Raw genomic sequence first — 24,683 nt, 5'->3', positions numbered from 1 at the left:
TCCTGTATCAGATAGTATTTAGCTGCATGACATCGATCTTGGGTGAGATATGAATTTCGGTGAAACTGGGTTTACTCAACTGTAAAACTGAAATAATCATAGTGTTGCCCTTATAGGTACCAACCAGTATATAATATATTTAAGTACCTGGAATACACAGAAAGTACTCAATAAGTGTCAGCTGTTATTATTAAATGTACAAAATTTTGTCTGTTACATGGATCTTCCAATGCCACATTGTTTATTTAACTTATTTTTAAAGCAAATTTAATATACATTTCATGAGTGATCATGAAAACCCCTTGAACCTCCCCCATACTATTCTTCAGTTTTGCTTCAATATGTTTTGACTATTCTAATTCTTTCATCCTTCATGGAATTTAGAAATACTAAGTTCCAAAAAAATTCAAATGGTATTTTGATTGATATTGTATTAATTTGGTGAGATTTGCTCTCCTTATAACATTCCTTAATCGAGGACATGGTGATTTTTCTATTTACCCATATCAAGTAATACATATGCATAGTTAAATTGGTATTGTCAATAATATTTAATATATACTCTAAGTAATATTTGTAGTTTTTTTTTCTTTCGGGAAACGGAAGAACTAAGTCATACTTCTGAATTTAAATTTAAACTCATACGTGTTTGTTTAAAATTCCAAGTATTAAAATTCCAAGTATCAAGGGATGTAAAAATGAAAAGTTATTTTTTATTCATTACTCTATTACTTCTTTTTCTATACTCTTTAGTCCTTCTTGATATTTCAATAAAATCATTCACTGTTCATGCCTTTTTTTTTTTTTAAAGATTTTATTTGACAGAGACACAGCGAGAGAGGGAACACAAACAGGGGGAGTGGGAGAGGGAGAAGCAGGCTTCCCGCTGAGCAGGGAGCTAGATGCGGGGCTTGATTCCAGGACCCTGGGGTCATGAACTGAGCTGAAGGCAGCCGCTTAACTGACTGAGCCACCCAGACGCCCCTCACTGTTCATGCTTTTTGTATAACTTTTCAAAATATATTTTCTCAATTCCTCCCTTTGTTTTGTTAGTTAGCAATTGAGTCACCTTGAATATTAGAAAACTTTATTTCATTAAAGATATTTTATATATTAGATAAGGCCTCATTATTCCTTAATTTGAACTATCACTATTTTTACTATCTGTTTGTTATCTATATTATTACCGTAAATGGGTGCATTTCTTAGGAAGCAGAGAGCATCATAAGAGAATACCACAGATGCATCCTCTGCTCTTTTAAGTGCATGCGGAGATCAAACTCTTTTTCTAACAAATGTACCCCATCAGCACTGTTAAAACTATTTGACTCTCTAAGTGAGACTCTGATATAAAAATCCTTCTAGTTTTCAAGTATTTTGGTGGGTATGCAAATTATATCAATACATTAACATTCTGTGGGGCACAGTTGTAGCTCAGGTAGTGATTTCGTGGGTCATGGGAGAGTCTGTTTGATGATTCTCTCCTTCTGGGACACCTGGGTGGCTCAGTTGGTTAAGCGTCTGCCTTTGGCTCAGGTCATGATCCCAGGGTCCTGGAATGGAATCCCACATAGGGCTCCTTTCTCAGCGGGGAGCCTGCTTCTCCCTCTGCCTGCAGCTCCCCCTGTTTGTGCTCTCCCTCTCTCTCTCTCTAAAATAAATAAATAAAAATCTTAAAAAATACATTAACATCATAAACATATACTATAAAATATAACCAAGATAAGACCCTAATATAAGATTAATACTTACAAATTGCTCTTTAGCCACAGAAGTATGTAGTTATCTCTTACATTGCACTATTGTAAGCCCTGAAATAAATAAGTAGTAGTAATATTCCTTAAGCAAAGTGATAGGAAGTATATATTTTACTTATGTGTTCTTTCTTATACAAATAACAATCCTATAATTTCTGTTCTGTGTATTCTTTTCAGTTTTACTCTGGGAATGCATCTATTCTTATACTTAGATCTACCCTATGAATGTTTATAGGAACAATACTAGTGACTGTAAGTTCATTAAATGGTTGAATATCATACTGCATTTGTATGATGGACATAAATTTCAAGAATATATAAATGTTTTACAAATACTATCATAGTTATTTCCTTATTTGCTTTAGACTTTTCTATTTTTGTAGCTGTGTGTATGTATTACAAGTTCTTTTATTTTTGTTTGCTCTAATTCTGTTGAGTCTCAAAAATATTTTCAAAGACTATACAGAAAATTGACTCAAAAGTTATCTGTTCCCCTCTTTTAACCCATATTAATAAAATGTTCTGTGGTTTTTTGTGTTTTTTTTGAGGCAAATTCTCCCCATCTTTTTTTTCTAGTGTTTTTCATTGGCACTTTCTGTCAAAGCAGCCCTACTGGGTAAAATGCTCAAACTTGAAGAGGCTTCTTTAAAGCCTTTGCAAGAATTTCAGTTATCATAAGCAATCTAAAAAATTCAACAGGAGTGTATGAGAAAATGTAAAATACTTAGCTTGCTGCTAAGTAGGATGTGTATGAAGAGAACACCTGTGTTTGAGTTTCTCTCTCTTTTTACCTGCCTAATTATTAGTTATTTGTTTCTTTTATAATTTTCATCTGGGCACACACATGACACTTAGAAAACAAGAGTGAAAACAAATCACAGATAAGAGTGTGGCAAAATAATAGAAATTGTCCTCATTTTGCATTTCACTTGTGTCTGTTGTCTTTAATCAGGTTTATTACCTACTGACTCTTTAAATGAATTAGAGGAAGCTCTTCAGTGCAACCTGTGGCTGTGAATATAAACAGTAACCGATGCAAATGAACTGTCTTTCCTAATCATTCTGACATGCTCAACTAAATAGATTTAACACAATAAACACAAAGGAAAGGAGGGAAGAAGAGAGGGAAGGAGGGGGGGAGGAAGGAAGGAAGAAGAAAATGGTAAACAAAAATAAATTTCAAAAGTTATCAGACATGTTCTTAAAGTGCTTCCTGGCAATTTTACTACCAGTCACCAAAATATCTTGGGGGCAACGAAAAATTGGGTGTTGAAATTCTTGCCTTGTGGCTTCACTATGAAAATGAACAAGAGCTCAATGATTACTCTTCATCCTGCTGTTTCTTATCTGCCCGATTTAAAAGAAAATGAGAATATAATCTAGCGTCATTTGTATTGCTAGTACTGGAAGAAAATTAAGTTGATTTGTTCATTACAATGTCCCTTTTGCAACATTATTTAAATGCTAAATAAATAAATTAGAAGGATGTATAACATAAAAATGTAAGCATAATAAAAATTCCATGTATTTATCAATTGTTCTCTCCTCAATGTCATGGTAATTATAGTTTTAAATGTTAGTTGGAAATACCATGGTATCATTACTGTTATTAGAACATCAATCATTATATTCATTACATCGTAATAATTATCAGATACTTCATTGATAAGTTGAGGGTAATCAGTTTTGTTAATATGAATACTAAAAAATAAATATATATTTTCATAATGCAATAATCAATATCTCTTTTCATTTCCTGAATGGTGCAGTGGATGGATAATATTTTAGAATGTTTGGATAACCCCTGTAGTAATTGTGTCAAATTTCTGAAAAGTTTACCAGATTCTATATGATTTAACAATGTATATGGGAGGAGAAGTTGTTTTTCTCTTATTTAAATATCACTGCATGTAATATCACAATATTACACATAGAATATTTAAATCTGTCTGTGAACACCTGATTCAGGTGAGATAGAAAGCTGTGGACCTTCCCACCTTTTTGCCTGGGTTTAGCTTTTGCTAAATTTTTGGTGCTCTCATGTAAGTAACTCCACTGATCAGTAGAGAGTATGAGTCCCAGCAGAAGTGCTATTACACATCTCTCAGTCGTTCTCTTACATTTTAACTCATCCCTACTATAATATTGGGGATAGAAAAAAGCTGTTTTGCTATAAAAATATTTTTATTTCCTATAGTCTGTGATCATAATGAAAATAGGATAAAAGTGAATGATAGCATCTACAAAAGCCTCAGCCAGTATATTTCAATACATTTGAAATCATAATCGATATAATAAGTACATCAAATACTTCATATAAAAATCATGGAGTAACTGGATGCTTTCACACTACCTCTCAAGGACTTAGTTTGATGGTCAATGTATGATTATATTCTACATTTTATTGGAAAAATCTCCTTTTGCTAACCTGAGAGGTTCAAAAATTATCCCTTCTTGTGTTTCTCTTAGAGGTCAGACTTAATGGTCACTAGAGGCACAGGGGAAATTGGAGAAGTGGTCAAAGGTACAAACTTCCAGTTATAAGACAAATAAGTCCTAGGGATGTATAATGTACAACATGATGACTGGAGCTCACACCGCTGTGTAATATATGGGAGAGATGTTAAGAGAGTAAATCCTAATGCACTTAGCACAAATAGAAAATCATTTTCCTTTTTTTTTCTTTTCTTTTTATCCCATCTATATGAGAAAATGGATGTTAGGTGAACCTGCTATGGTAATCATTTCACGATATATGTAAACAAAGCCATCGAGGTGTATGCAGTGATGTATGTCAATTATTTCTCAATAAAACTGGGAAAATATTTTTTTTAATGTTTTCTCATCTTGCTTTAATTTGGGGGACAATGTAACAATGGATATCTTTTAAGAAATCTTATAAGGAATCTGGAGATCATTGATAATCAGTGCAATCGAGATGTAAAGGTAAAACTCCAGGACTGTTAAATGAACAAATAAAAATATTCAACTATAGATAAAAAGTGTAGAGAACTCTTTTTACAAATTTGCATGAAAAGAGAAGGGGAGGGGTTTGGTAGCTAAAAGCAGATGAGTTTGAGGGAGATCTTTTTTATCTATTCTGGAACTTGTTACCAGTGTGATCTTCCTTTTACTACCTAATCTTTTCTCTGATTTTTGAGGCTTTTGAGGGAAAATAAACATTTCTACAGTTCCTCTTTGCACTCTACTATGTGCTATCCTGCAAAATACTTGTTTCCTCCCCCACAAACATATCAAAATGTGTTTCAAGGCTTCCTGCACCACTGCATTGGCTTCTTACTGCTGCTGTAAAAAACAAAACAAAACTATCATCTATCTATCTGTCTTTCTCTCTATCTCTCTATCTATCTATCATCTATCTGATTTCGTAGCTTCAAACTACATAAAGTCATTGTCTATAGTAGTTCCTGGAGATCAGAAGTTCAACGCGGTCTCACGCTGCTAAAATCAAGATGTTAGTAGGGTTGAGCTCCCACCAGAGTCTCAGGCGCAGATCAGTTTCTTGGCCTTTTCCAGCCTCTAGAGGCTGCCCACATCCTTTGGCTCGAGGCCCCCTTTCAGCCAGCAATCACACCACTCTGACCTCTGCTTTTGTCCTCACATCTCCTTTTCTGAATTTCCTGTTTCTCTCTTTTCCATATAAAGATTTTTAATGATTACGTTGGGCTCAGTGGGATAGTCCAGAATATTTTCCCCATCTCAAGATCCTTAACTTTTTTTTGCAGAGATGAGGTCATAAACATCTTGGGGCATGGGGGAGGGACACGATTCTCTCTACCACGTGATCTATTACGCTTAACTTCAGTTACACAATTAATGCGTGGCCTCAGTGGTTTTCCGCTGCTCTACTTAACAGATCCCACCTGACTTTACTTACTCTCTTCCCTGGTTAAAAATTTGTGTTTCACGAACTTTATACACTTTCTACTAAATTCCTGTTTTTTAGCTGTGAAGAGGAGTTGTGCACAGTTACCTCTCAATTCAGCCATTCTTCAGGGATAAAAGAAAAAAGTGACGTTAGTGATTATTAGTGAATACTTTTTCTTTCTAACCTCAAGAAGCTAGCAATGTTTACTCACTGAGATTATTTTATAATGATCCCTCAGTCTTCTCTTTCTTAAAAATTGATGTTTACCAAAAAACTTGTAGATACAGAAACAATACATATAATTAGAATCAATGTTGTTATACATCTTCATGATTATATAATTCACATAAGCTCTCAATTGTGAATAAAATAAATGCATTCAGAAAGTAATGAAATTACCCTGTATAGAGAAAATCAAAGATTCAAAATATTTTGTTTTTCCTAATTGCTGAGAATGGAACTTACTTCTTAGCCAACTCTATCTCTTGTATTCTCTTGACCTTCCAGTGTTTCTCTCCCTTACCAGCCCCACTTCCATCATCTCAGCAACAAACCTGGGGAGAATCACAAGCAATTCTGAATCCAGTGGAGTAGATCTCATTTGGGGCAAGTTGCATTTACGTAATCCCAATTTTTTTTTTTTTTTATGGTAATTCTCTGAAACTCAAAGAGTCACCTCAATGTTCCATATCCTTTGAAGGTCAGCTCAGGTCATCTTTTTTTTTTTTTTTTTTTTTAGAGAGAGAGAGAGAGAGAGAGCGCAAGCACCTGCATGCCTGAGCTGGTGGAGGGGGGTGAGAGGGGAAGGGCTGAGGGAGAGGGAGAGAGAGAATCTTAAGTAGGCTCCACACTGAGAATGGAGCACAATGAGGGGCTTGATCTCACAATTCTGAGATCATGACCTGAGCCAAAATCAGGAGTCAGACATTTAACCCACTTAACCACTCAGGCACCCCTCGGGTTGTATCTCCTTGATGAAACCTTCCACAACCTTCTAAATTACACCAATCTCTTCCTTAGTTTTCTTTCGGAAACACAAGTTACTTTTACCCACATCATTATATACGCTCTAATATTGTATTGTTTTAGGTGTGACTCTCCCTCTGCAGTCTGTGAGGCCAGAGGTATTAACTAGTGCTTTTTATCAAACATAATATTACTCAAAAAGTTAAGAGTATCTCATTGTACAAATCAATGATATAGAGCTCATTAAATTCTAATGATAGATATTCAATGTTCTATCCTCCCTGAATATTTTTCTATGGCCTTAAGTAAAACAATATCAAAAAAAAACGTTTGTAGAAATAATTGAATAACATCTAGTTGAGTAATATTTATTATATTTATTCCCATATTCTGAGCCTAAAATATTGTGAAGCAATCATAACCCTATCAATATTTTTAAAAAGTAAAAGATCCTTTAGATTTTACTAAATTTGCCATTTCAAAAGTTGGCAATGATTATTTTACTAAATATTCTTCTATTTACATTTAAAACCAACATTTCTTTAGCTGACTATGATGAGAAATATTATCTATTCATTAACATTCAAAATGTTGATTATCCTTGGTAAAGAGATTTAAAGTAAAAGCAATTATTTCAAATGTGGGGTCGGGAGACTCTCCTGCAATTGAAGTAAAATCTTCCTACACTTTTCCTTTATTGCTTTGCTCAGAAATTGAAATTAGATACATGTAGATTCAATGTTAATAATTTAAATGATTATTCATTTAAGAAATTCCAACTTTTGTAGATTTTATTTTTAGCAGTCTTTACTTACTGCATTAACATTTATTATAGATAGTCATCTATGAAACAGCACTTAGCTTAGAAAGTTCAAATTAATACTTCATTGCTCATTCCTCAATAGCTCTTCATACTTTTCAAAAGATGATCATAATGCAAAAACATGCCAGCCTAATCACTGAAATAATTTTGTTAAATATCCAAAGAAGGATTAATCAGGCCTGAATTTTTCCAACAATACCGTCAGGGCACTGAATCGACCAGAAACATTTCTCTAACCTCTGTTCTGTTGAATCAATCTCTCAAATAGAAAACACTTTTTCTTAGCACCTTTCCTCCTAGTCTGGAAAGATTGTGGCCACAGTTTTTCAGGTGCAAATCCAATAAAATATATTAAACTTTATGATGCTTATATTTTTGTGTTGTTCATTTTCTGTTCTTTGGGAATATTCATCTATACCAAAATAAATCAAAATATCATTAAGTGAAAAGTATAGTATAATACATAAAAATTTTAATAATAATGTATTTAAATGGTTTTCAGATTTAAATTCAAAGTAATTGTTTTCTGGTCTTATTCCAGAAGCCCACATTATTTTCAGTCAGTGCTAATACGGTTTCTCATCACCTACACAGCTGTTGCCCTCATCTAGGTCACCATGACATTTCACTTAGATTGTTGCAATAGCTCCTAAAACTTCTCCCTGCCTCCATTCTTGCCTCTCTGCAGTCTATTATCAACAAAGCAACTGGAATAATTCATATAAAACATAAAATTTTCATCATGTCATCTCACTTTTCATAAGTTCCAGTGGTCTTCCTTTTTATCAGGATAGAAATCAACAGTTCTTAAACTACCATGAAGGTATTATGTGATGTCCACCGCAAACACCATGCCCCCAACACACACTGCATCCCAGCTGCACATTCCACTTTACCACTCTCTGCCTTTCTTTCTTGTCTGAGCTACATTAATCTGTCTTGCTGTTCCTTAACCATAATTTGCTTGTTCTAACTTTATGGTCATTTCACCTGCAATTTCCTTTGCCTGATGCTGTCTTCACTGAGATAACTGTTATCATACTCTTCCTTGATGTCTCTATGGTATGTCATTTATTAGTGCAGTCTATACTACTATTACTACTAGTACTACTACTACTCCTACTCCTACTACTACTCGTCCTCCTACTAAACCACTACCATATGAAATGTTCCCCTCAACCATGCCTTGGCATTATTTCCCTAGTTTTTGCTTCTATTTTCCTCATAATGCCGATTGCCGTCCGACAACATACATTCACTTGTTTATCCGCTTATTGCTAGGCTACTACCAAGGTAATATGCAATGGATACATAATAAATATTTGTTGAATGACTTAATAAATAAGTACAAGAAAAGAGGGAGCTTTTCTTCTATACCAAATACTATACTAAATCCAGCCAATCACTTTTCTTTGTAAATAAAGTTTTATTGAAACATAACCACACAAGTTTGTTCATACATTGTTTAGGGCAACTTCTGCACAACAGCCCCAGAGTTGAGTAGATGTGACAGAGGATGTCAAGTTAGCAAAGACAAAAATATTAACTGTCTGGGTCTTCACAGAAAAAGTTTGCTAACCATAATTCATATAAATGGTTTTCATTCTCTACTTTTTATTTTTCAAATGAGCAGGAGTAAGTATTATTCTAGCATTCAATATTTTCAGCAAGAGGTTAAAATTAGATTTTGGTAACTTGTGAGAACCAAGATTTATATTGGGTCAAGGGATGTGGTTTTAGAATTATAAATTTCACTTGAAAATTGGTGCCTATGTAAAAGGAGTTTTCCCTAGGAAGATTCCCTAAAAATCTTACAAGATTGAAACACCACAGGCCAGTCAGAGGAATTTAATCAAAGGAATTAGAGATCATTGAAAAATAAAAGGAAAGCAATTTGGATGCAAGAGATGACATTTCACTGAGAAATTCTGTTTCATCTATCATCTCTCAGAACTTATGTGGAGAAGAACATGTGATGTTTAGTCCTATTAAGCAATTAAATATTTAATGAGAAAGGGCATTAATTGGTAGGAAATACTCTCATTGATTGTTTCTTAACCAGTTAGTAATTGCATATAAAAGTCATATATTAGGGACTTAATGAGCAATACAAATTACTCTGCCAAAAATGGCATATCATTATCACAGAATTTATGTTGTAGCCATCCTCATTTTCCCCTTAGTAGAGGAAAGAACACTAAATTTAAGTTGATGATTTGTATTGTTTTTCTAAGTCTGTTCACGTGTTCAGTTGTTAAAATCATGTATTCTCTTAGATTTCTGTTCTCAGATATAGAATATGATATATTGTTTATTCCCCTAGTTCCCTGAAAAGGAAGTAACATGATAAATGAAGGAGAGTGAGGTTTCATGGATGGAAATGAAATAGTCAATAATTTTACATTTATTCTTAGGAAATAAGTGTCATGATTAAACAAGTTTATTTAGCAAATGGAAGAATGCAATAAAACCACTTTATTTCAAACTTGATTGTTTTAAGGTTTTGATAAGTCAGTCAAATGCATTGTCTTTTTTTGGTTAGTGAATATTATATGTTGAACATACTTGCATTCATTGCATAGATTAAGAAATATAACTTTCCCGGCCATTCCAGAAGACCTTCCTGGTTCCCCAAACCAATCACAGTTTCATTCCTCCTTCCAATAGTTAATTATTATCCTGATATTTATAGCAATTGGTTCCTTAAATTTCTTTCTGGTTTATTAAGCATGTGTGTATCATTAGCACCAGAACTTTTTTTCCCCATTTTTTAGCTTGCTGTGTCTTTTACTCTACAGGTTAGATCTCTATTCCTTTCTTTTCTATTCTTTACAATTTATCTATTTTAGACCCTGTGAAGTTTGATCTGGAAGGTTCCCTGAATCTGAATTATGTTGATTGCAAACTCAGAAAGCAGTTTAAAATGTTTCAGACAGACTTGGTAGTCTTTATCCATGACAATGGATTCTCTAAATAAGAAGCATTGAATATCTGTCCCTAGCTTTTGCTCTTTTTGTATCAGCCATTTCTACTCAAATTCTCATTCCATTTTTCACTGGACCTTAAAAAATGGTAGTGGTTTAATTCTATCATTTTATTTTAACTATTCAGATAAAATAATTTTGTAAAGGAATGCTACTTTTCATCCACTATTTGATTACCCAATGGCACCGTTCATACAGGAAAAGTAAGACAATCACCTGGATCGTTTCTATCATTTACTCAGCTTTCAAAAAATGAATTGGTTCACTGTTTTTCTCAGGAGTTGGGCAATTATTATTTTTCACATTAATATGAACTCATGGATTTATGATGAGTTTTAATCCATCACACCTGTTATCCGTTCTGAATCTCAAAGTGTCCCATATTTGACAAATGGGTACCTCAGAATATTGGCTCTTAAATCCTTAAGACATGACCCTTAATAGTTTTCTTATTATCTGTTATGTCAAGATGGTCCATACTCATCTTGTACATTTTCTTTCCTAGACAAGAAATCATCTATTTCTTCAAGGAACCCATTTTTTCTTTTAATTGGAAAGTACTACAATTGGAGTTGATCATTCTTTCTTGCCTTTTCAGAGGATTTAGGATCAATAGGTACAGATGAAGTTATACAAATAAAATGACTTGTGAGGTCATGTTAATATTTCCAGCTCTGTTCCAATCCAAAATTATGGAATTTTATATGACTTTGTCCATATTACCTTGGTGTCACATTTATTTCATACACGATAATTCTGGTTCACAAGGAGATGACAGAATGAGAGTATCACATAATTCATTTGCTTTATTTCACATTGAAATATAGCTGCCTCAGAATAACAACACTAATATAACTATCTCCAATTATGATTACCAACAAGGGTTTTGTTGTTGTAGATGGTGGTGGTAGTTGGTTTTACATTTTCTCTGTTCTCCAATTTTTATCATTTCTGTCTTAGTAATGTGTATCTTCTTGTTTCAGATCAGTCTGACTAAAAGCTTATCGATTGTATCGATTTTCTCAACACACAGTGTTTTTGAATTTATTTATTTGTTCATAGGATTAGTGTGGCTTTCTTTCAAGCTCTTCTGTCAACCTCCTGACTTTCCCTTTCTGCTTTGCTTGGCTTTCTTATTTTTATCCTTAAGGTGTCAAATCAAACACAACTTAATCTGGCAAACAACATATGTGAAAAAACAGGTCAGAAGAGATTAATATATGGTGAGTATTTGATGAGTGCACAGGCTGTTACAGATCCCTACCCATTTTGTATCTGTATCTACTACCTGTATTAGAGATTAGCAAACTACACTTTAAAGATCCAAATCTAGCCTGCTGCTTGGTTTTGTAATGAAGTTTTGTTGAAACACAGCTGTGCTTTTTTTGTTCACACATTGTCTATGGTTGCTTAGGCATTACAGCATTACAGTGGCACGGTTGAGTACCTGTAACAGAGACCTACATGGCCCACAAGATTAAAATACTTAAACTAGTATGGCCCTTTATAGAAAAAAGTTCCTCTACCTCTGATATATCACCTATATAATTATCTATATTTAAGCATCTATGTAATCTGTTTACATGCATGGATGCATACATGGACTCATGTGTATGCATATGTATATATGTATGTTTCTGAATATATATATTGGTCCAAATAAATATTCCGAATATATATATATATATTCTTCCAGAAAACGTTTTTGATGGCCCACAAGGTTAAAATAGAGTTAAAACAGACCACCATAAAATAAAAGTAGAACAACAAAAATAATAAAAAACAACAGTGAGTTTTTGAATCTGGTAAATCACTCAATTTGGACACTCGTTTGTTCTGTGATTTCTGGCAGATATGACAGGAAAGATCAAATGTTGGGCTACATTGCTCTTCCTATTAGAATATATAATAAAGTAAAGCAAATTCAAAAGAACAAAGGAATATATTTCTTCTATAGATTTAAAAAAAGCAGGCAAACTGACCTTGGAAATGTAATCTCTGTTTATGTGAAGACTTGGTTTTAAATATAGAGTGCCTCATAAAGCAAGTTTTCTGAGAACTTTATCAATAAAAAATACATTAAATTAAAGCTCATTTTATATGTTATAAATGAATCTATTTTAATATAAGGGACCATTTAATTAAATTGTAAAAATTAATATTCTCACATTTGCAGCAAAAAAGAAAATTTCCATAGTAGCATATTTAAATGGAATACATAAATATATATTTTGAGGGTCTTTCTCATTTGTATTTTTATATAACTGAATGCTGATTTTTTTCCCTCAAAGAGTTCAAAATGTGTTTATTTAACTTAATGTCTTTGTTCTTATATATACAGGGATAGGTGATACTGACTCCATTTAACCCAAGGAAAGGCTGAGACTTAGAGAAATTGTAGGAGTGAAAATAATAGAAAAATAGTGCCATTTTTTCCTTTATAGGAAGAAAATAACAATGCACTTATAATTTCTTACTTAGTTTCAGTATCTTATAATATATATGAATAGAATTTTGATTATCAAGTTGAAATCTCATTGATTGTAGTTGACTCTGTGATGTATTATAAATATTTGACTTTTATTTTCTCAATATTTTACTAATAATATATTTATATAATAAGTAGGATAACAAATAGAGAAATGTGTTTTACATAATTTCATGTAGAGATTAGTAGGTTTTATAAATTTATTATTAGTTTTTAAATACATGTATGAGGATAGAACAAAGAACAAAGTGGAAAGAATAATCTTTTTTTCCCCCAGAAACTATAGCTACTACTATTAAATAATATTTAAAAAAGACTTTTCTGGCTAAGTATGGTAATAAACCAAAAAGCTTTCTGTAATGTAATAATTCTTAACTAGAAAAATATTTTGCCTCTCTGCTTGAAAATTTCAGCAATTATTTCACTATTGTTTAAAATTCTATTTGGGGGGCACCTGGGTGGCTCAGTTGATATGAATCACACCGAAAGTCACAGGTGGTAGAAGGTAAGTTTCATTCCTTAATTTGCCTTAATTAAAAAATATTTTGGAACAGTCATAAGCGTTAAAATTATTTTTAAAGTAATTATGACAACTAGGAGGAAACATGACAAAGTTATCTGTTCTGTTTAACAGACATTTACAAGTGAGATATACAGTAACTAATGCTTATAGAATGTTTACCGTGTGTCAAGCACTTTTAAGTGTCTCATCTGCATTAACAGATTATATTATAATAGATATTCAACATTTGGATTTGTTATATCACAATTTTATTCAAATCAGTCAAACATTAAAGACAAATGACTATTACATATTCAAAATACAGTTTGATACTCCTTTCTTAACTACCCTACCCCATCAAACTTGTCTTAAAACATTTAGAAGTGGCCATTCAGTAGAATCTTATTCTAGCGGTAACTAGCCTAGTTTCCCTGTGACATATTTGAGCTTATTCTATTGACTGAAAACATAAGACTACTCTGTTTCAGTATGTGAAAAGTGCAACAGTCTTGATTTTGTCATTGTTTTATCAAGCAGATATAATCTTTAATAGATTAAGAGCAACGCAGTCTGATGTATGTTTAAGCTATGAGAAAATCTTTTTGAAATATTCAAAAGGGAAAGTTTTTTTATGAATGTTTGCATATTTAAGCTTGGATTCAATGCTAGCAAAAGATAATTTATAGTTAGTATGTCGCATATAATATTGTCTATACTTTTTCCTGCCAAAATTCAGGTCATTCGTAATAGCAAGTTATGCATTTTATGGGACATTAATCAGGCAATCAGCTGTTGCGGGATATTAAAAAAGTGCCCTGCTAAAGGAAAAGAGTGAATGGAAGATTTCTTAGGAAAACTCAATTATAGAATGCAACAGTTCATTTATTTCAGCTGGCTGGGTATCATCAACCCTATGAACAGTAGCATGTGTGCAAATGACAGAACTCAAAATGGACGGAGACTGGGTCCCTGACACCATCAAGACACCAGCTCAGCTATACAGTTAGGTGGGAGATAACATAGCTAGTTTAACTACTTTTAGGTCTTTTATAGCAGCTTAACTTCCACCCAATTATTCATTACATCACAGTAGCAAATGCTAACCCATCAGTTAGTGAATTTGAAATCTTGCATAATTAAGGGGTACATTTTATAAATTATAGTTTTCTGTTATTTCTGTTAATCACTCTATACTCTAGTTCACCTATTCACCTACTATTTTTCTCCTTTCTTTTTTTTTTTTCTTTCTTTCTTTCTTTCTTTCTTTCTTTCTCTCTCTCTCTCTCTCTCTTTCTTTTCTTTCTTTCTTTCTTTCTTTCTTTCTTTCTTTCTTTCTTTCTTTCTTTCTTTCTTTCTTTCTTTCTTTCTCTTCGTTCTTTCTTTCTTTCTTTCTTTCTTTCTTTCTTTCTTTCTTTCTTTCTTTCTCTTTTTCTCTTTCTTTCTTTCTTTCTTTCTTTCTTTCTTTCTTTCTTTCTTTCTTTCTTTCTTTCTTTCTTCTTTCTTTCTTTCTCTTTTTCTCTTTCTCTCACTTTCTTTCTTTCCTTATCTCTCTACCTATCATGACTAAATATACATAAATATAGCGAGAGTGCTTCCTCATTCAACCAGTTTGTGTTTTTGAATTAAAGGTTTGAATGATTTGCTAATCTGTAAATGATTGCACATAGAGGGAATTTTATGATTGCCATATGAATCCCATTTTTAATACAATTTCAAACCCAACTATATAAAGAAAAATAGGATTTCATTCAGAAGTGGCTTTTTGCAGAGCAAATCCAAAACAAATTATACAAAAGAGGACAATATCTCTTCTCTTAAAATTCAAAGTTCTGGCATGGGGCACATAGGACTCTGTCTTTTAAATAATGAAATCCACGTTGTCTACTTCTCCTGTAGCTTTGGCTTCCACTAAACTCACAGCTAGGTTTTGGTTTTCTGTTCCATTTCAATAGTTTTGTAGTGGTGGGAGATAAAGTCAGAAGAGAACAAGGGGCTTGATTTTATTCTGAACAGGTTATTTCAAAAGATCCAACTTGAGGGGCACCTGGGTGCCTCAGTTGTTAAGCGTCCACCTTCAGTCTGGTCATGGTCCCAGGGTCCTGGGATCGAGCCCCACATCAGGCTCCCTGCTCAGCGGGAAGCCTGCTTCTCCCTCTCTTAACAACAACAACAAAAAAGACTGCAATTCAGGAAGTAGTTTCTCAAATCTACTAACATTTCCAAAATGTATTATTAAAAAAAAAAAATCCAACTTTACCTGCTGTGCTTTGCCAGATCCAGGAAGAAACAGCAAGACCATTGAGGAGGTTCTTGCAGTAAAAGAGATTAGATGTGATAAAGCTGACTCCAGAATCCTAGCTGAGGAACTGGTGAGAAGTGGTCACACTCTGTGGGGGGACAGGTGTAACGCATAATGGTCTTGCTGAGCTATACTCATTTCTAGACTTGGAAGACTTTCAAGACCTTCTCCTAAACCACTCCCTCATGATATAATCTTCTAAGAAGTTCAAACATTCAAAGAAGTGAATAAGAATTTTTTTTCCAGGTGTATACTTCTTTGGATCTTGCAACCTAAACCTTGGCTGACACAGGAAATATAAATGTCATGCTTATTGTTTTTTTTTTTTCTTTCAAGTTTTTAGTTAAATTCCAGTTAGTAAACATACACTGTAATATTAGTTCAGGTTCAGAATTTAGTGATTTACTGCTTACATACAACACTGGGTGCTCATCACAAGTGGCCCTCTTCATCCTCACCACCACTCTTAACCCATCCCCAACCCACCTCCCCTCGGGTAACATCAGTTTGTTCTCTATAGTTAAGAATCTGTTTCTTGGTTTGGCTCTCTCTTTTTCTTCTTTTCTTTCTTTTATTTTTCTTCTTTCTTTCTTTCTTTCTTTCTTTCTTTCTTTCTTTCTTTCTTTCTTTCTTTCTTTCTTTCTTTCTTTCTTTTTTCTTCTTTCTTTTCTTTCTTTCTTTTTTCTGTTTCTTTTTTCTTTCTTTTTTCTTTCTTTTCTTTCTTTCTTTTTTTCTTTCTTTCTTCCTTCCTTTCTTTCTTTCTTTCTTTCTTTCTTTCTTTCTTTCTTTCTTTCTTTCTTTCTTTTTCTTCTTTCTTTTTAGCAACACAGGAGACAACAGGTATTGGTGAGGATGCAGAAAAAGGGGAACCCTCTTACATTATTGGTGGGAATGCAAACCAGTGCAGCCACTCTGGAAAATAATATGGAGGTTGCTTAAAAAGTTAAAAATAGAATGACCCTATAATCTAGCAACTGCACCACTAGGTATTTACCCAAAGAATACAAAAATACTAATTCCAAGGGATACATGCACACTGATGTTTACAGCAGCATTATCCACAATAGCTAAATTATGGAAAGAGCCCAGCTGTCCATCGACTGATGAGTGGATGAAGAAATGATAGGATATGCCACCCGGTTATGAAAAAGGGTGAAATCTTGCTCTTTGCCATGATGTGGATGGAGCTGGAAAGTATTATGCTAAGCAAAATAAGACAGAGAAAGACAAATACTATATTATTTCAGTCATACGTGGAATTTAAGAAACAAAGCAAAGGAGCATAATACCTGTTGGCGTTTAGGCAGATGGAGAGTAGTCGACCAGAGAAAGGCCAAAAAACAAATTCATATTTCAGGAATTTACCCTGCCCTATTATTCTTCTAGTAAATATATATATATATATATATATATATATATATATATATTTTTAAGTTCCAGAAATGCATTTACTGCGCGTGCGCTCTCTCCCTGTTAAATGGCGCAAGATGAGAATGGAGAGAGGCTGGATTTCCCTTTACACGGCGGTAGCCTGCAGAGTGGGTTGTATGCAACCCGGGGGACGTTTCTGTAGAACACTCCATGGGGCACGAGAAGGATGAAACCCATCCTTCATTAATGGGCATGTCTCTAAGCATAAATGTGCAAAAACACATATATATTTACAGAGAGCATCGTGGTATGTAGGTATCTAAACAATATTTGAAAAGTTTTTGAAAAATAATATTGAAAAGATTGAAATTAAACTTTGTCATATCTAAAATGGGGACTATTTATTGTATCTTTCGTGCACATTTTACACATATTAGGTGCCAGGTTTTGTAAGCCAGATATTCTGGAGATAACTTTTCTGTATGGTTAGGAACAAGGCCAAGATAATTACTCTCATGATTTCTAATCACTTCATATGCGGGCTCCAGCCAGTGCACTAAAAAAGGAAAGGAAGAGAAAAAGAAGAAAAGAAAAGAAAAATAAAATAGTTTGAATAAAATAAAGCTGTCAGTATTATAGAGAATATGAATATCGACTTAGGAAAATCACAAAGAATCTACACACACTCACACTCATAAACAGACAAATTAGCAAGGTCACAGGTTAAAAAAATAATTCCACTTTAATATACCAATACTGAATGTTTGTTGGCAAAATTGAAGATAAAGTATATAATTGCACTTCAAAAACTACATGGAATAATTTTAGGTATGGCACACAAGGACATGGAAACATAATTTTTTATATGTATTTTTTGATTTTTTGATATTATCATAGTATTAGTTTCAAAGATAAATAATAGTTCATCCTCTTCTATTTTCTGAAAAAGATTGTGTAGCATTGATATTAATTCTTTATCAAAGTTTTGATATACTTCCCCAGTGAAACCACCTGGACCTGGAACTTTCTTTATCAGGGGTTTTAAAATTACAAGTCAGTTTCTTTAACAGTTATATGGCAAATCAAATTGCTTATTTCATTTTGGGTGAGTTGTATAAGTTATACTTTTAATATATTTTTTTCCTTTTCATCTAAATGTTCAAAATGATGTGTGTAGCATTGTCCATAGTCTTTCTGGAATGGCCTTTCGAGGTTTGTATGTCTATAGCAGAACATACTGTTTCACTGAAGATTTTTGTAATTTAGGTCTTTTCTCTTTTTTATTTTTCCTAGAGGTTTTCCTTTTTGATTGATCCTTTCAATGAGCTAGGTTTTTGTTTTATTATTTACTCTATAGTTTTTTGGTTTCATTTACATTGATTTGTGTCCTTTCTTTAGTATTCCCTTCATTCTACTCAATTTGAGTTTACTTTAATCTTATTTTCCTACATCTGTATCATTGAGGTAGAGGGACTTATGTTACTTATTTGATTCTTTTTTTTTTCTCTTTTCTCATGTAGGAATTTAGTGCTATAAAGTTTCCCTGTTATCACTGGTTTAGCTGTGTCCCACTGTTTTCTTTTTCTTTTTCTTTTTTTTTTTTTAGATTTTATTTATTTGACAGAGAGAGACACAGCGAGAGAGGGAACACAAGCAGGGGGAGTGGGAGAGGGAGAAGCAGGCTTCCCACCGAGCAGGGAGCCCGAAGTGGAGTTCAATCCCACGACCCTGGGAACATGACCTGAGCCGAAGGCAGACACTTAACACTGAGCCACCCAGGCGCCTCCCTCCCACTGTTTTGATATGTTATATTTTCATGTTTACTCAATTTCTTTTTCAATTTCCCTTAAGATTACTTCTTTGGCCAATGGCATTTAGAACTATATTTAGTTTCCAAGAATATGGAAATATTCTTTTTTTCCCTTTTGTTACTGTTAGTTTGATTTCACTATGATCAGAAAACACTTTGTCTCTGATTTTAATTACTAAACATTTCTTGAAGTCTGTTTTATGGTCCTGGATATAGTATGTATTGACATATATTCCATGGACCAGGGCCCTGGAAGGAATGTAAAAACTGTATATTCTTCTGTTCAGTAGAGAGTTCTGTGAATGTCAATTAGTTCCTGGTGACTGATGTTATGGTCATTGTCTTATATCCTTGATGATTTTATCCTTATTCATGTCATCAGTTGTTGGGAGAGAAGTATAAAAGTCCCCAACGTTAAATGTGGATTTGATGATTTCAACTTTCAGTTCTATCAGTTTCTGCTTTACATATTTTGCAGGTCTCTTGTTTAGTGCTATGTCTTCCTTCTGGAGTGACTCCCCCAGCCCCCATTATGTAATATTCTTTCTGTTCCTGGTAACTTTCATTTCTCTAAAGGCTAATTTACCCCAAATTAAATTTTTACCTCTGTTTTCTGTTGATTAATATTTACTTTATCTTTTTCCAATCTTTCTCTTTCACACTCTGTTATCATTATAATTCAGTAAGTTTCTTCTGGACAGCATACAATTGGATCACATTATTTTATCCACTCTACCAATCTCTGACTTTAATTAGGATATTTAGACCATTTATACTGAATGTAAATATTGATGTGTGTTAAGGGATCAAGTCTGCCAATTTTGTTTTGTTTTCTGATTGTTCTCTATGAGTTTTTTGTTGTTGTTGTTGTTGTTTTTAGTTTACATTTTATTTTTGGCTTGAACTTTTTTTAGAATTTTATTTTTATTTACCAATAGTGAGTTTCTTTTATTTTTTAGTGTATCTCTTTGTATAGATTTTCTAGTGGTTGCTCTAGGTATTATAAAATAATGTCTATTATAAATATAGTCTAATGCTGTTGACATTTTAACAGTTGAGTAAAGTGTAGAGAGCTTACTTCATTTTATCTCTTTACTCTCCTTATTTATAATCTCCTTTAATATCTCCTCTACATACACTGAGAACCATACTAGACATTGTTATAATTTTTGCTTCCATCAATGAAAAAAATTAAGAAAAGGGAAGTCAAAAATTTTAGTCTGTTATATTTACTATACTTTCCCTCCTTTTATTTATTTATTCTTTCCTGCTTGTCCAAGTTACTTTCTTTTATCATTTCTTTTCGGCTTAGAGGAACTTTTTTTGTCATTACTTAAGAGTTTGTCATTTGGTGACAAATTCTTTTAGTTTTCACACATCTGAGAATGCTTTTTGTTCCTTCATTAGTGAAGAATATTTTAACTGGCTTCGGAATGTTCAGTTTGACAGTCCCTTTTTTTCTAGTACTCAAAACTGTTTTATCACTTTCTTCTTCTCTTTTATGTGAAATCCACTGTCATGCAAATTGTTCACTACCTATAAATAATGTGTAATTTCTCTGTGTCTACTTTCAAGATGTTTTTGTCTTTATCTTTTCAGTCTATCTTCATTTGTTTCAAAGGTATTTATAATTGCTTGTTGAAATATTTAATAATAGTTGTCTGCAAATCATTGGCTGATAATCTTAATAACCATGTCATCTTGGTGTTAACCTCTGCTGATTTTCATATCTTATTAAACTTGGGATCTTCCAGATTCTTGCTATGATAAATGATATTTAACTGAAATTTGAACAGTTTTATATTATGTGGTGAGATACTCAACCTTATTTAAGGCTCACATTTAGCAGTCCTCCTCTTACAATGCTCCCAAAGCAGAAAGGTGGCACCACCTTGCTACTGACAGGTTGGGTATTTATGGCAGTGTTAGGAACCTGATACACACTCTACTTCCCAGGTCATCTAGGAATATTTAATTCCTGGGCCTTCTTGTATCTATCATAGGTCTATTTTCTAGGATGATGCAAATAACACAATGCTTTAATTTTAGATTTTATAATAGATTGGTAATGGAAAGACAGGTCACCTTAATTCCTCTTCCTTAGGACTGTCTTGACTGTATTTGGCCCTTTACTTTTTCTCTCACATTCAAGATCACCTTGTCTATTTCCATTAAAAGTAAACTCCTTGTAGGAATGTTTAAATTATATTCAGTTGATCAATTTGCAGCAAATTGATATCTTTACTTATAATGGGTCTTTCAAACCATGAGCATTTTATTTGTCCCTTTATACTTAAATATTTTCTAATAACCTTTATTGAGAATTAAAGGATTTGATGAATGTTGTTGAATCTCTATATTGTACACTTGAAATGAATATAGCCCTGTATGTTAACTATACTGGAATTAAAATAAGTTTCCATAACTGAATTCCATATCATTGCTATATTCCTATCTCAATGTCCTTATTTTTGCTGATATTGTTCATTTAAAGTGTGTTTTAATTATATATTCTAATTTTGGTTATGGATACAAATATATATTTGAAGTTTTTATTTCAGACTTATCACAAGCAAAGTGTGTTAACTTCTCCTGTTTTGTTACTTTATAAAATAACTTTGGTGTTCTATTCAGGAAATCTAATCATCTGTGAAAAATAAAAGTTTATTTCTTCCATCAAAATACTTTACCTTCTTATATCCCTGAACTTACAAGGATCTTATATTTTCTTGCCATACTGCAATAGTTTGGAATTCCAGACAGTTTGGATTAGAAGTGGTATAGCCCCCAACTTGATTTCCTCAGTGATCTCAAAGAATAAGCATTCAGTATTTTCCCATAGTATATGACGTTTTTGTTTGATTTTGCAACTAGTCATTATCAATATGGATGGTCCCCTCTCTTGTTTGATAAAATTTATATTTATGGGTGGATGTTGAATTTTTATCTAGTACTTTTCTATATCTTTCAAGATCATCATATGATTTTTTTTTCTCACTCTTTGTTCTGTTCACATTGTTGATTACATTGGTTAAATGTTAATCGACCACTGAAGTCCCAAATAAATCCTTCTTAATGTAGTATTTTGTTTGGTTAGTTTGTTGTTGTTGTTGTTGTTGTTGTTTGATGTGAGATTTGATTTTCCAATATTTTTGTTTAGAAGTTTTGCCTTTAGTTTCATTAGAAAATTTGGAGTACAACTTTACTTTCTTTAATGGTTCTTGTTAGGTTTTGATATTAAGGTGTTTTAAAATGAGAGGGGGATGTATTTTCTTTTTTCTATTTCTCTGATGGAGTTTGTGGAATATATGCAACTGCTTTGAATGTTTGGTAGAACTCAACAGTAAAAGCATGAGGAGCTACATATACATTTGTGGAAAAGTTTTAGGTTACAAAATAAATTATTTTATGATAAAGGATAAAATATGCATCCTTTATTTGGGGAGTACATAATGACATAACCAGTGGCGCAGTCTCTGGGGAGTGGACTGCTGTTTTAAATTCTTTGCGGAGACTTTTTTCTAGCATTTTGCTTACAGACAAGGTCACATTTATTTTCTTGCTAACATCTTTTAAGAAGTTTATTTTCTAGCTCTTTATTTCATTAGTATGCAATTCTTTGCTCAGAGTATATGTGGAGGTTTTAGCTTTTACACCTCACAAGGTGTTATCCTAAACTGTATTTTCTTCTCAGGCCTGCCTTAAAAAGTAAGGGCATTTACTTCACAGGGCATTTGTTAGCTTCAGAGATACTTAGCTTGCTTGATTTTGCCTGTTTAAAGTTTTGGCTTTGAGGGGCGCCTGGGTGGCTCAGTCATTAAGCGTCTGCCTTCAGCTCAGGTCACGATCGCAGGATCCTGGGATGGAGCCCCACGTCGGGCTCCCTGCTCCTCGGGAAGCCTGCTTCTCCCTCTCCTGCTCTCCCTGCTTGTGTTCTCTCTCACGCTATGTCTCTCTGTGTCAGATAAATAAAATCTTAAAAAAAATAAATAAAAAATAAAATTTTGGCTTTGAATATCCCTTTTTTATTTCCAGCATAAATATGATGTTAATTACTATTTAAGAGCAAATCTTCAATGTTTCATTGCAGGAAGACTTTTCAGAACATCTGGTCAACCATGTTACAGGAAATAAATCTCCACTTTTTCCGATAATCGTTTTGTTTTTGAAGTATAAATGGATTATGAGGAAGTGACCCAAAAGGAAATCACTGAGGTCCAGTTTACCAAGGCCACTTCATTGAAAATCTTTACAGAATGTTATTGCTGAATGATTCACAAATATTGCTCAGAAACAGTGCTGCTGAAGTAGTTTCTAAACAACTGCTTAAACAATGTATGGGCTTGTATGTATCTGGGATGCCCATGCTTTTATAAATTATACTGCAGGTTTATCTTCTCCAGGTTATTTTCAGGCTATTTTCATTATCAGACAGAGTCTCTCATGGCCCAAACCCACCCCAATTATCCACATAGTCCCATTGCAAGTAAAGGGGTAGTGCCTACCTCAGTCTGTGAGATCTATCTAAACAGTTCCATCAGCATATTCACTAGAAAGTTTTTTATTGGAAAATTAATTTTCATTTAACCAGTTTCTGTTTGGGGAGCCCTATCGTCAAGTTCAAGACCACGTTCTGCCTCATAAGTACAAGAAAAAACAAATCAAGAGGTGCTTGACAGTATAAGCAGGTTTTGATTATTTCCTTCTTAATAAAGCCACATGTAGGATATCAACATTCTAGATGTGGTGAAGTTGCTTTTATTTCGTATTTATCAATACTATTTTCTTATGCATATGTTTATATTTTTGAGAACATATATAAAATAACGGTTAGGTATAGTTTTGTTTTTGTTTGTTTTTTGGTTATTATTTATGTATAATTATTTTTTGCACTCTTGTAATTTTGAAAATAGGAGTTTAAAAACTTTGCCTCTAACTAGAAAATGAAACAAAATAAAGTGTTCATTATAAAAAATAAGTGGCTGTCATTTAAATTATTCATAGTATGATTTATCTTATTGTTGTGGTTACATATGATACAATCAAATAAAATCGTGGAAACGTATATTATCTATTTGATGAATCAGATGAAGTGTTCTATTCTGAAGTCACTGAGAGTATACATATCACAATATATACCTGATCTAGAAAAAGTGGAAATTGTGGCCATAACATTGCACAATGTATGCATTATAGTGCATTGCATTAGGTTGTTTGTCTGTCAGATTTCCCCATCAGTAAGTTATCCTGAATAAAAATCTGGGGAAAGGGTAAAGAGTGGCTTGCTTTGTCCTTTGGGCTTCAAGTGCCTTTTCTGTCTGGAGGATAGTTTACTGTCCCTCCCCCGTCTTCTAATGCCATAACAGTAGGGAAATGAAGAAATAAATGATCTGCTTAGTCAATAAAACGCCTCAAAATATTAGTTCTGAGACTGTGAATATCCAACATTCCATTTGATGAGGGATGATAACCATAATGATATTGATGGAATGGATAGGTTTAGGTGCTAATTTAAAGAGCAAATGTGGTTCTTCCAGTGTGACCTCTGACAAACTCTTTAGCCTGTATATCTACCAATCCAGAAAGCTGGATTCTTGATTAGACAATTCTATATATATATATATATATTCCTTCAGATCTAAGCACCTTCCTGGTGGTGCTTAGAACCGAAATTAGAACCGCTAACAGAAGAACAAACAAAATTAATGTCTTAATTTCTTGCAGATCTAGAGAAATCTCTGCAGATGAAGACTCCATATTACTAAGTGGAGAGAGCGTTAATCTTGAAAATGAT

Source organism: Zalophus californianus, chromosome 1, assembly GCF_009762305.2.
Source record: "Zalophus californianus isolate mZalCal1 chromosome 1, mZalCal1.pri.v2, whole genome shotgun sequence".
NCBI lineage: Eukaryota > Metazoa > Chordata > Mammalia > Carnivora > Otariidae > Zalophus > Zalophus californianus.
This window is presented reverse-complemented; position numbering follows the sequence as displayed.